The following is an 11,391-nucleotide window of genomic DNA, read 5'->3' as shown; positions in this document are numbered from 1 at the left end:
TCTATGGTGCAGGAGCTGCTGTGGGGCAGATTTGGGTCAGATCTATGGGGCAGGAGCTGCAGTGGAGATGATGTACGTCAGATCTATGGGGCAGGAGCTGCAGTGGGGCTGCTGTGGGTTAGATCTATGGGGCAGGAGCTGTTGTGGGTCATATCTATTGGGCAGCAGCTGCTTTACATATGATGTGTGTCAGATCTATGGGGCCGGAGCTGCAGTGGGGCTGATGTGGGTCAGATCTATGGGGCAGGAGCTACTGTGGGTCTGAAGTGGGTCAAATCAATGGGGCAGAGCTGCTCTTGGGAACATGTGGGTCAGATCTATGGGGCAGGAGCTGCTGTGGGGCTGATGGGGGTCAGATCCTTAGGGCAGGAGCTACTGTGGGGCTGATGTTAGTCTGATCTATGGGGCAGGAGCTGCTGCGGGGCAGATTTGGGTCAGATCTATGGGGCAGGAGCTGCTGTGGGGCTGATGTGGGTTAGATCTATGGTGCAGGAGCTGCTGTGGGGCAGATTTGGGTCAGATCTATGGGGCAGGAGATGCTGTGAGGCTGATGGGTGTTAGATCTATGGGGAGGAGCTGCTGTGGTGCAGATGTGGGTCAGAGCTATGGGGCAGGAGCTGCTGTGTGGCAGATGTGGGTCAGATCTATGGTGTAGGAGCTGCTGTGGGGCTGATGTGGGTCAGATCTATGGGGCAGGAGCTGCTGTGGTTAAGATCTATTTGGCAGGATCTGCTGTGGGGCAGATTTGGGTCAGATCTATGGGGCAGGAGCTGCAGTGGAGATGATGTACGTCAGATCTATGGGGCAGGAGCAGCTGTGGGGCTGCTGTGGGTTAGATCTATGGGGCAGGAGCTGCTGTGGGTCATATCTATTGGGCAGCAGCTGCTTTACATATGATGTGTGTCAGATCTATGGGGCCGGAGCTGCAGTGGGGCTGATGGGGGTCAGATCTATGGGGCAGGAGCTACTGTGGGGCTGATGTGGGTCAGATCTATAGGGCAGGAGCTGCTGTGCGACAGATGTGGGTCAGATCTATGGGGCAGGAGCTGCTGTGGGGCTGATCTGGGTTAGATCTATGGGGCAGGAGATGCTGTGTGTCAGATCTATGGGGCAGGAGATGCTGTGGGTCAGATCTATGGGGCAGGAGCTGCTGTGGGGAACATGTGGGTCAGGTCTATGGGGCAGGAGCTGCTGTTGGGCAGATGTGGGTCAGATCTATGGGTCAGCAGCTGCTGTGGGTCTGATGTGGGTCAGATCTATGGGGCAGGAGCAGCTGTGGGTCATATCTATTGGGCAGCAACTGCTTTACATATGAGGTGTGTAAGATCTATGGGGCCGGAGCTGCAGTGGGGCTGATGGGGGTCAGATCTATGGGGCAGGAGCTACTGTGGGGCTGATGTGGGTCAAATCAATGGGGCAGAGCTGCTCTTGGGAACATGTGGGTCAGATCTATGGGGCAGGAGATGCTGTGAGGCTGATGGGGGTCTGATCTATGGGGCAGGAGCTGCTGTGGGTCTGATGTGGGTCAGATCTATGGGGCAGGTGCTGCTGTGCGACATATGTGGGTCAGATCTATGGGGCAGGATCTGCTGTGGGGCTGATGTGGGAAAGATCTATGGGGCAGGAGCTGCTGTGGGGCTGATGTGGGTCAGATCCTTGGGGCTGAAGATGCTGTGGGTCATATCTGTTGGGCAGCAGCTGCTTTACATATGATGTGTGTCAGATCTATGGGGCAGGAGCTGCTGTGGGGCTGATGTGGGTTAGATCTATGGGGCAGGAGCTGTTGTGGGGCTGATGGGGGTCAGATCTATGGGGCAAGAGCTACTGTGGGGCTTATGGGGGTAAGATCTATGGGGCAGGAGCTACTGTGGTTCTGATGTTGGTCTGATCTATGGGGCAGGAGCTGCTGTGCGACAGATGTGGGTCAGATCTATGGGGCAGGAGATGCTTTGGGGCAGATGTGGGTCAGATCTATGGGGCAGGAGTTGCTGTGGGGCTGCTGTGGGTCAGATCCTTGGGGCTGAAGCTGCTGTGGGTCATATCTATTGGGCAGCAGCTGATTTACATATGATGTTTGTCAGATCTATGGGGCAGGAGCTGCTGTGGGGCTGATGTGTGTTAGATCTATGGGGCAGGAGCTGTTCTGGGGCTGATGTGGGTCAGATCTATGGGGCAGGAGCTACAGTGGGGCTGATGGGGGTCAGATCTATTGGGCAGGAGATGCTGTGGGTCAGATCTATGGGGCAGGAGCTACTGTGGGGAACATGTGGGTCAGGTCTATGGGGCAGGAGCTGCTGTGGGGCAGATGTGGGTCAGATCAGTGGGTCAGCAGCTGCTGTGGGTCTGATGTGGGTCAGATCTATGGGGCAGGAGCTGCTGTGGGGCTGATGTGGGTCATATCTATGGGGCAGGAGCTGCTGTGGGTCAGATCTATGGGGCAGGAGATGCTGTGGGTCAGATCTATGGGGCAGGTGCTGCTGTGCGACATATGTGGGTCAGATCTATGGGGCAGGATCTGCTGTGGGGCTGATGTGGGAAAGATCTATGGGGCAGGAGATGCTTTGGGGCAGATGTGGGTCAGATCTATGGGGCAGGAGTTGCTGTGGGGCTGATGTGGGTCAGATCCTTGGGGCTGAAGCTGCTGTGGGTCATATCTATTGGGCAGCAGCTGCTTTACATATGATGTGTGTCAGATCTATGGGGCAGGAGCTGCTGTGGGGCTGATGTGGTTTAGATCTATGGGGCAGGAGCTGTTGTGGGGCTGATGGGGGTCAGATCTATGGGGCAGGAGCTACTGTGGGGCTGATGTTAGTCTGATCTATGGGGCAGGAGCTGCTGCGGGGCAGATTTGTGTCAGATCTATGGGGTAGGAGCTGCTGTGGGGCTGATGTGGGTTAGATCTATGGTGCAGGAGCTGCTGTGGGGCAGATGTAGGGCTTATCTATGGGGCAGGAGATGCTGTGAGGCTGATGGGTGTTAGATCTATGGGGAGGAGCTGCTGTGGTGCAGATGTGGGTCAGAGCTATGGGGCAGGAGCTGCTGTGTGGCAGATGTGGGTCAGATCTATGGTGTAGGAGCTGCTGTGGGGCTGATGTGGGTCAGATCTATGGGGCAGGAGCTGCTGTGGTTAAGATCTATTTGGCAGGATCTGCTGTGGGGCAGATTTGGGTCAGATCTATGGGGCAGGAGCTGCAGTGGAGATGATGTACGTCAGATCTATGGGGCAGGAGCTGCTGTGGGGCTGCTGTGGGTTAGATCTATGGGGCAGGAGCTGTTGTGGGTCATATCTATTGGGACAACAGCTGCTTTACATATGAGGTGTGTAAGATCTATGGGGCCGGAGCTGTTGTGGGGCTGATGGGGGTCACATCTATGGGGCAGTTGATGCTGTGGGTCAGATCTATGGGGCAGGAGCTGCTCTGGGGAACATGTGGGTCAGGTCTATGGGGCAGGAGCTGCTGTGCGGCAGATGTGGGTCAGATCTATGGTGTAGGAGCTGCTGTGGGGCTGATGTGGGTCAGATCTATGGGGCAGGAGCTGCTGTGGTTAAGATCTATTTGGTAGGATCTGCTGTGGGGCAGATTTTGGTCAGATCTATGGGGCAGGAGCTGCAGTGGAGATGATGTACGTCAGATCTATGGGGCAGGAGCTGCTGTGGGGCTGATGTGGGTCATATCTATGGGGCAGGAGCTGCTGTGGGTCATATCTATTGGGCAGCAACTGCTTTACATATGAGGTGTGTAAGATCTATGGGGCCGGAGCTGCAGTGGGGCTGATGGGGGTCAGATCTATGGGGCAGGAGCTACTGTGGGGCTGATGTGGGTCAAATCAATGGGGCAGAGCTGCTTCTCTGGGAACATGTGGGTCAGATCTATGGGGCAGGAGCTGCTGTGGGTCTGATGTGGGTCAGATCTATGGGGCAGGAGCTGCTGTGCGACATATGTGGGTCAGATCTATGGGGCAGGATCTGCTGTGGGGATGATGTGTGTCAGATCTATGGGGCAGGAGCTGCTGTGGGGCTGATGTGGGTTAGATCTATGGGGCAGGAGCTGTTGTGGGGCTGATGGGGGTCAGATCTATGGGGCAAGAGCTACTGTGGGGCTTATGGTGGTAAGATCTATGGGGCAGGAGCTACTGTGGGGCTGATGTTGGTCTGATCTATGGGGCAGGAGCTGCTGTGCGACAGATGTGGGTCAGATCTATGGTGCAGGTGCTGCTGTGCGACATATGTGGGTCAGATCTATGGGGCAGGAGATGCTTTGGGGCAGATGTGGGTCAGATCTATGGGGCAGGAGTTGCTTTGGGGCTGCTGTGGGTCAGATCCTTGGGGCTAAAGCTGCTGTGGGTCATATCTATTGGGCAGCAGCTGCTTTACATATGATGTGTGTCAGATCTATGGGGCAGGAGCTGCTGTGGGGCGGATGTGGGTTAGATCTATGGGGCAAGAGCTGTTCTGGGGCTGATGGGGGTCAGATCTATGGGGCAGGAGCTACTGTGGGGCTGATGTTGGTCTGATCTATGGGGCAGGAGCTGCTGCAGGGCTGATTTGGGTCAGATCTATGGGGCAGGAGCTGCTGTGGGGCTGATGTGGGTCAGATCCTTGGGGCTGAAGCTGCTGTGGGTCATATCTACTGGGCAGCAGCTGCTTTACATATGATGTGTGTCAGATCTATGGGGCAGGAGCTGCTGTGGGGCTGATGTGGGTTAGATCTATGGGGCAGGAGCTGTTGTGGGGCTGATGGGGGTCAGATCTATGGGGCAGGAGCTACTGTGGGGCTAATGTTGGTCTGATCTACGGAGCAGGAGCTGCTGCGGGGCTGATTTGGGTCAGATCTATGGGGCAGGAGCTGCTGTGGGGCTGATGTGGGTCAGATCTATGGGGCAGGATCTGTTGTGGGGCTGATGGGGGTCAGATCTATGGGGCAGGAGATGCTGTGGGTCAGATCTATGGGGCAGGAGATGCTGTGGGTCTGATCTATGGGGCAGGAGCTGCTGTGGGGAACACGTGTGTCAGGTCTATGGGGCAGGAGCTGCTGTGGGGCAGATGTGGGTCAGATCTATGGGTCAGCAGCTGCTATGGGTCTGATGTGGGTCAGATCGGTGGGTCAGCTTCTGTGGGTCTGATGTGGGTCAGATCTATGGGGCAGCAGCTGCTGTGGGTCAGATCTATGGGGCAGGAACAGATGTGGGCCTGATGTTGGTCAGATTTATGGAGCAGGAGCTGCTGTGTTGCAGATGTGGGTCAGATCTATGGGGAGGAGCTGCTGTGGTGCAGATGTGGGTCAGAGCTATGGGGCAGGAGCTGCTGTGGGGCAGATGTGGGTCAGATCTATGGTGTAGGAGCTGCTGTGGGGCTGATGTGGGTCAGATCTATAAGGCAGGAGCTGCTGTGGTTAAGATCTATTTGGCAGGATCTGCTTTGGGGCAGATTTGGGTCAGATCTATGGGGCAGGAGCTGCAGTGGAGATGATGTAGGTCAGATCTATGGGGCAGGAGCTGCTGTGGGGCTGCTGTGGGTTAGATCTATGGGGCAGGAGCTGTTGTGGGTCATATCTATTGGGCAGCAGCTGCTTTACATATGATGTGTGTCAGATCTATGGGGCCTAAGCTGCAGTGGGGCTGATGGGGGTCAGATCTATGGGGCAGGAGCTACTGTGGGGCTGATGTGGGTCAAATCAATGGGGCAGAGCTGCTCTTGGGAACATGTGGGTCAGATCTATGGGGCAGGAGCTGCTGTGGGGCTGATGTGGGTCAGATCTATAGGGCAGGAGCTGCTGTGCGACAGATGTGGGTCAGATCTATGGGGCAGGAGCTGCTTTGGGGCAGATGTGGGTCAGATCCTTGGGGCTGAAGCTGCTGTGGGTCATATCTATTGGGCAGCAGCTGCTTTACATATGATGTGTGTCAGATCTATGGGGCAAGAGCTGCTGTGGGGCTGATGTGGGTTAGATCTATGAGGCAGGAGCTGTTGTGGGGCTGATGGGGGTCAGATCTATTGGGCAGGAGCTACTGTGGGGCTGATGGGGGTCAGATCTATGGGGCAGGAGCTACTGTGGGGCTGATGTTGGTCTGATCTATGGGGCAGGAGCTGCTGTGCGACAGATGTGGGTCAGATCTATGGGGCAGGTGCTGCTGTGCGACATATGTGGGTCAGATCTATGGGCAGGATCTGCTGTGGGGCTGATGTGGGAAAGATCTGTGGGGCAGGAGATGCTTTGGGGCAGATGTGGGTCAGATCTATGGGGCAGGAGTTGCTGTGGGGCTGCTGTGGGTCAGATCCTTGGGGCTGAAGCTGCTGTGGGTCATATCTATTGGGCAGCAGCTGCTTTACATATGATGTGTGTCAGATCTATGGGGCAGGAGCTGCTGTGGGGCTGATGTGGTTTAGATCTATGGGGCAGGAGCTGTTGTGGGGCTGATGGGGGTCAGATCCTTAGGGCAGGAGCTACTGTGGGGCTGATGTTGGTCTGATCTATGGGGCAGGAGCTGCTGCGGGGCAGATTTGGGTCAGATCTATGGGGCAGGAGCTGCTGTGAGGCTGATGGGTGTTAGATCTATGGGGAGGAGCTGCTGTGGTGCAGATGTGGGTCAGAGCTATGGGGCAGGAGCTGCTGTGTGGCAGATGTGGGTCAGATCTATGGTGTAGGAGTTGCTGTGGGGCTGATGTGGGTCAGATCTATGGGGCAGGAGCTGCTGTGGGGCTGATGTGGGAAAGATCTATGGGGCTGGAGATGCTTTGGGGCAGATGTGGGTCAGATCTATGGGGCAGGAGTTGCTGTGGGGCTGATGTGGGTCAGATCCTTGGGGCTGAAGCTGCTGTGGGTCATATCTATTGGGCAGCAGCTGCTTTACATATGATGTGTGTCAGATCTATGGGGCAGGAGCTACTGTGGGGCTTAAGTTGGTCTGATCTATGGGGCAGGAGCTGATGCGGGGCTGATTTGGGTCAGATCTATGGGGCATGAGCTGCTGTGGAGCTGATGTGGGTCAGATCCTTGGGGCTGAAGCTGCTGTGGGTCATATCTACTGGGCAGCAGCTGCATTACATATGATGTGTGTCAGATCTCTGGGGCAGGAGCTGCTGTGGGGCTGATGTGGGATAGATCTATGGGGCAGGAGCTGTTGTGGGGCTGATGGGGGTCAGATCTATGGGGCAGGAGCTACTGTGGGGCTGATGGGGGTCAGATCTATGGGGCAGGAGCTACTGTGGGGCTGATGTTGGTCTGATATATGGGGCAGGAGCTGCTGTGCGACAGATGTGGGTCAGATCTATGGGGCAGGTGCTGCTGTGCGACATATGTGGGTCAGATCTATGGGGCAGGATCTGCTGTGGGGCTGATGTGGGAAAGATCTATGGGGCAGGAGAAGCTTTGGGGCAGATGTGGGTCAGATCTATGGGGCAGGAGTTGCTGTGGGGCTGCTGTGGGTCAGATCCTTGGGGCTGAAGCTGCTGTGGGTCATATCTATTGGGCAGCAGCTGCTTTACATATGATGTGTGTCAGATATATGGGGCAGGAGCTGCTGTGGGGCTGATGTGGGTTAGATCTATGGGGCAGGAGCTGTTGTGGGGCTGATGGGGGTCAGATCTATGTGGCAGGAGCTGCTGTGGGGCTGATGTGGTTTAGATCTATGGGGCAGGAGCTGTTGTGGGGCTGATGGGGGTCAGATCCTTAGGGCAGGAGCTACTGTGGGGCTGATGTTAGTCTGATCTATGGGGCAGGAGCTGCTGCAGGGCAGATTTGGGTCAGATCAATGGGGCAGGAGCTGCTGTGGGGCTGATGTGGGTTAGATCTATGGTGCAGGAGCTGCTGTGGGGCAGATGTAGGGCTTATCTATGGGGCAGGAGATGCTGTGAGGCTGATGGGTGTTAGATCTATGGGGAGGAGCTGCTGTGGTGCAGATGTGGGTCAGAGCTATGGGGCAGGAGCTGCTGTGTGGCAGATGTGGGTCAGATCTATGGTGTAGGAGCTGCTGTGGGGCTGATGTGGGTCAGATCTATGGGGCAGGAGCTGCTGTGGTTAAGATCTATTTGGCAGGATCTGCTGTGGGGCAGATTTGGGTCAGATCTATGGGGCAGGAGCTGCAGTGGAGATGATGTACGTCAGATCTATGGGGCAGGAGCTGCTGTGGGACTGCTGTGGGTTAGATCTATGGGGCAGGAGCTGTTGTGGGTCATATCTATTGGGCAGCAGCTGCTTTACATATGATGTGTGTCAGATCTATGGGGCCGGAGCTGCAGTGGGGCTGATGGGGGTCAGATCTATGGGGCAGGAGCTACTGTGGGGCTGATGTGGGTCAAATCAATGGGGCAGAGCTGCTCTTTGGAACATGTGGGTCAGATCTATGGGGCAGGAGCTGCTGTGGGGCTGATGTGGGTCAGATCCTTGGGGCTGAAGCTGCTGTGGGTCATATCTATTGGGCAGCAGCTGCTTTACATATGATGTGTGTCAGATCTACGGGGCAGGAGCTGCTGTGGGGCTGATGTGGGTTAGATCTATGGGGCAGAAGCTGTTGTGGGGCTGATGGGGGTCAGATCTATGGGGCAGGAGCTACTGTGGGGCTTATGGGGGTCAGATCTATGGGGCAGGAGCTACTGTGGGGCTGATGTTGGTCTGATCTATGGGGCAGGAGCTGCTGTGCGACAGATGTGGGTCAGATCTATGGGGCAGGTGCTGCTGTGCGACATATGTGGGTCATAGATATGGGGCAGGATCTGCTGTGGGGCAGATGTGGGTCAGATCTATAGGGCAGGAGATGCTGTGCGACAGTTGTGGATCAGATCTATGGGGCAGGAGCTGCTGTGGGGCTGATGTGGGTCAGATCCTTGGGGCTGAAGCTGCTGTGGGTCATATCTGTTGGGCAGCAGCTGCTTTACATATGATGTGTGTCAGATCTATGGGGCAGGAGCTGCTGTGTGGTGATGTGGGAAAGATCTATGGGGCAGGAGATGCTTTGGGGCAGATGTGTGTCAGATCTATGGGGCAGGAGCTACTGTGGGGCTTAAGTTGGTCTGATCTATAAGGCAGGAGCTGATGCGGGTCTGATTTGGGTCAGATCTATTGGGCAGGAGCTGCTGTGGGGCTGATGTGGGTCAGATCCTTGGGGCTGAAGCTGCTGTGGGTCATATCTACTGGGCAGCAGCTGCTTTACATATGATGTGTGTCAGATCTATGGGGCAGGAGCTGCTGTGGGGCTGATGTGGGAAAGATCTATGGGGCAGGAGCTGTTGTGGGGCTGATGGGGGTCAGATCTATGGTGCAGGAGCTACTGTGGGGCTAATGTTGGTCTGATCTACGGAGCAGGAGCTGCTGCGGGGCTGATTTGGGTCAGATCTATGGGGCAGGAGCTGCTGTGGGGCTGATGTGGGTTAGATCTATGGGGCAGGATCTGTTGTGGGGCTGATGTGGGTCAGATCTATGGGGCAGGAGCTGCTGTGGGGCTGATGTGGGAAAGATCTATGGGGCTGGAGATGCTTTGGGGCAGATGTGGGTCAGATCTATGGGGCAGGAGTTGCTGTGGGGCTGATGTGGGTCAGATCCTTGGGGCTGAAGCTGCTGTGGGTCATATCTATTGGGCAGCAGCTGCTTTACATATGATGTGTGTCAGATCTATGGGGCAGGAGCTACTGTGGGGCTTAAGTTGGTCTGATCTATGGGGCAGGAGCTGATGCGGGGCTGATTTGGGTCAGATCTATGGGGCAGGAGCTGCTGTGGAGCTGATGTGGGTCAGATCCTTGGGGCTGAAGCTGCTGTGGGTCATATCTACTGGGCAGCAGCTGCTTTACATATGATGTGTGTCAGATCTATGGGGCAGGAGCTGCTGTGGGGCTGATGTGGGTTAGATCTATGGGGCAGGAGCTGTTGTGGGGCTGATGGGGGTCAGATCTATGGGGCAGGAGATTCTGTGGGTCAGATCTATGGGGCAGGAGCTGCTCTGGGGAACATGTGGGTCAGGTCTATGGGGCAGGAGCTGCTGTGTGGCAGATGTGGGTCAGATCTATAGTGTAGGAGCTGCTGTGGGGCTGATGTGGGTCAGATCTATGGGGCAGGAGCTGCTGTGGTTAAGATCTATTTGGTAGGACCTGCTGTGGGGCAGATTTGGGTCAGATCTATGGGGCAGGAGCTGCAGTGGAGATGATGTACGTCAGATCTATGGGGCAGGAGCTGTTGTGGGGCTGATGGGGGTCAGATCTATGGGGCAGGAGCTGTTGTGGGGCTGATGTGGGTTATATCTATGGGGCAGGAGCTGTTGTGGGGCTGATGGGTGTCAGATCTATGGGGCAGGAGATGCTGTGGGTCAGATCTATGGGGCAGGAGCTGCTGTGGGGAACATGTGGGTCAGGTCTATGGGGCAGGAGCTGCTGTTGGGCAGATGTGGGTCAGATCTATGGGTCAGCAGCTGCTGTGGGTCTGATGTAGGTCAGATCTATGGGGCAGGAGCAGCTGTGGGGCTGATGTGGGTCAGATCTATGGGGCAGGAGCTGCTGTGGGTCTGATGTGGGTCAGATCTATGGGGCAGGTGCTGCTGTGCGACATATGTGGGTCAGATCTATGGGGCAGGATCTGCTGTGGGGCTGATGTGGGAAAGATCTATGGGGCAGGAGCTGCTGTGGGGCTGATGTGGGTCAGATCCTTGGGGCTGAAGCTGCTGTGGGTCATATCTGTTGGGCAGCAGCTGCTTTACATATGATGTGTGTCAGATCTATGGGGCAGGAGCTGCTGTGGGGCTGATGTGGGTTAGATTTATGGGGCAGGAGCTGTTGTGGGGCTGATGGGGGTCAGATCTATGGGGCAAGAGCTACTGTGGGGCTTATGGGGGTAAGATCTATGGGGCAGGAGCTACTGTGGGGCTGATGGGGGTCAGATCTATGGGGCAGGAGCTACTGTGGGGCTGATGTTGGTCTGATCTATGGGGCAGGAGCTGCTGTGCGACAGATGTGGGTCAGATCTATGGTGCAGGTGCTGCTGTGCGATATATGTGGGTCAGATCTATGGGGCAGGATCTGCTGTGGGGCTGATGTGGGAAAGATCTATGGGGCAGGAGATGCTTTGGGGCAGATGTGGGTCAGATCTATGGGGCAGGAGTTGCTGTGGGGCTGCTGTGGGTCAGATCCTTGGGGCTAAAGCTGCTGTGGGTCATATCTATTGGGCAGCAGCGGCTTTACATATGATGTGTGTCAGATCTATGGGGCAGGAGCTGCTGTGGGGCTGATGTGGGTTAGATCTATGGGGCAGGAGCTGTTCTGGGGCTGATGAGGGTCAGATCTATGGGGCAGGAGCTACTGTGGGGCTGATGTTGGTCTGATCTATGGGGCAGGAGCTGCTGCAGGGCTGATTTGGGTCAGATCTATGGGGCAGGAGCTGCTGTGGGGCTGATGTGGGTTAGATCTAT

This window comes from Coturnix japonica, chromosome 9, assembly GCF_054131305.1.
Source record: "Coturnix japonica strain WE chromosome 9, WE-NBRP24, whole genome shotgun sequence".
NCBI lineage: Eukaryota > Metazoa > Chordata > Aves > Galliformes > Phasianidae > Coturnix > Coturnix japonica.
Note: the sequence above shows the minus strand (reverse complement) of the source record.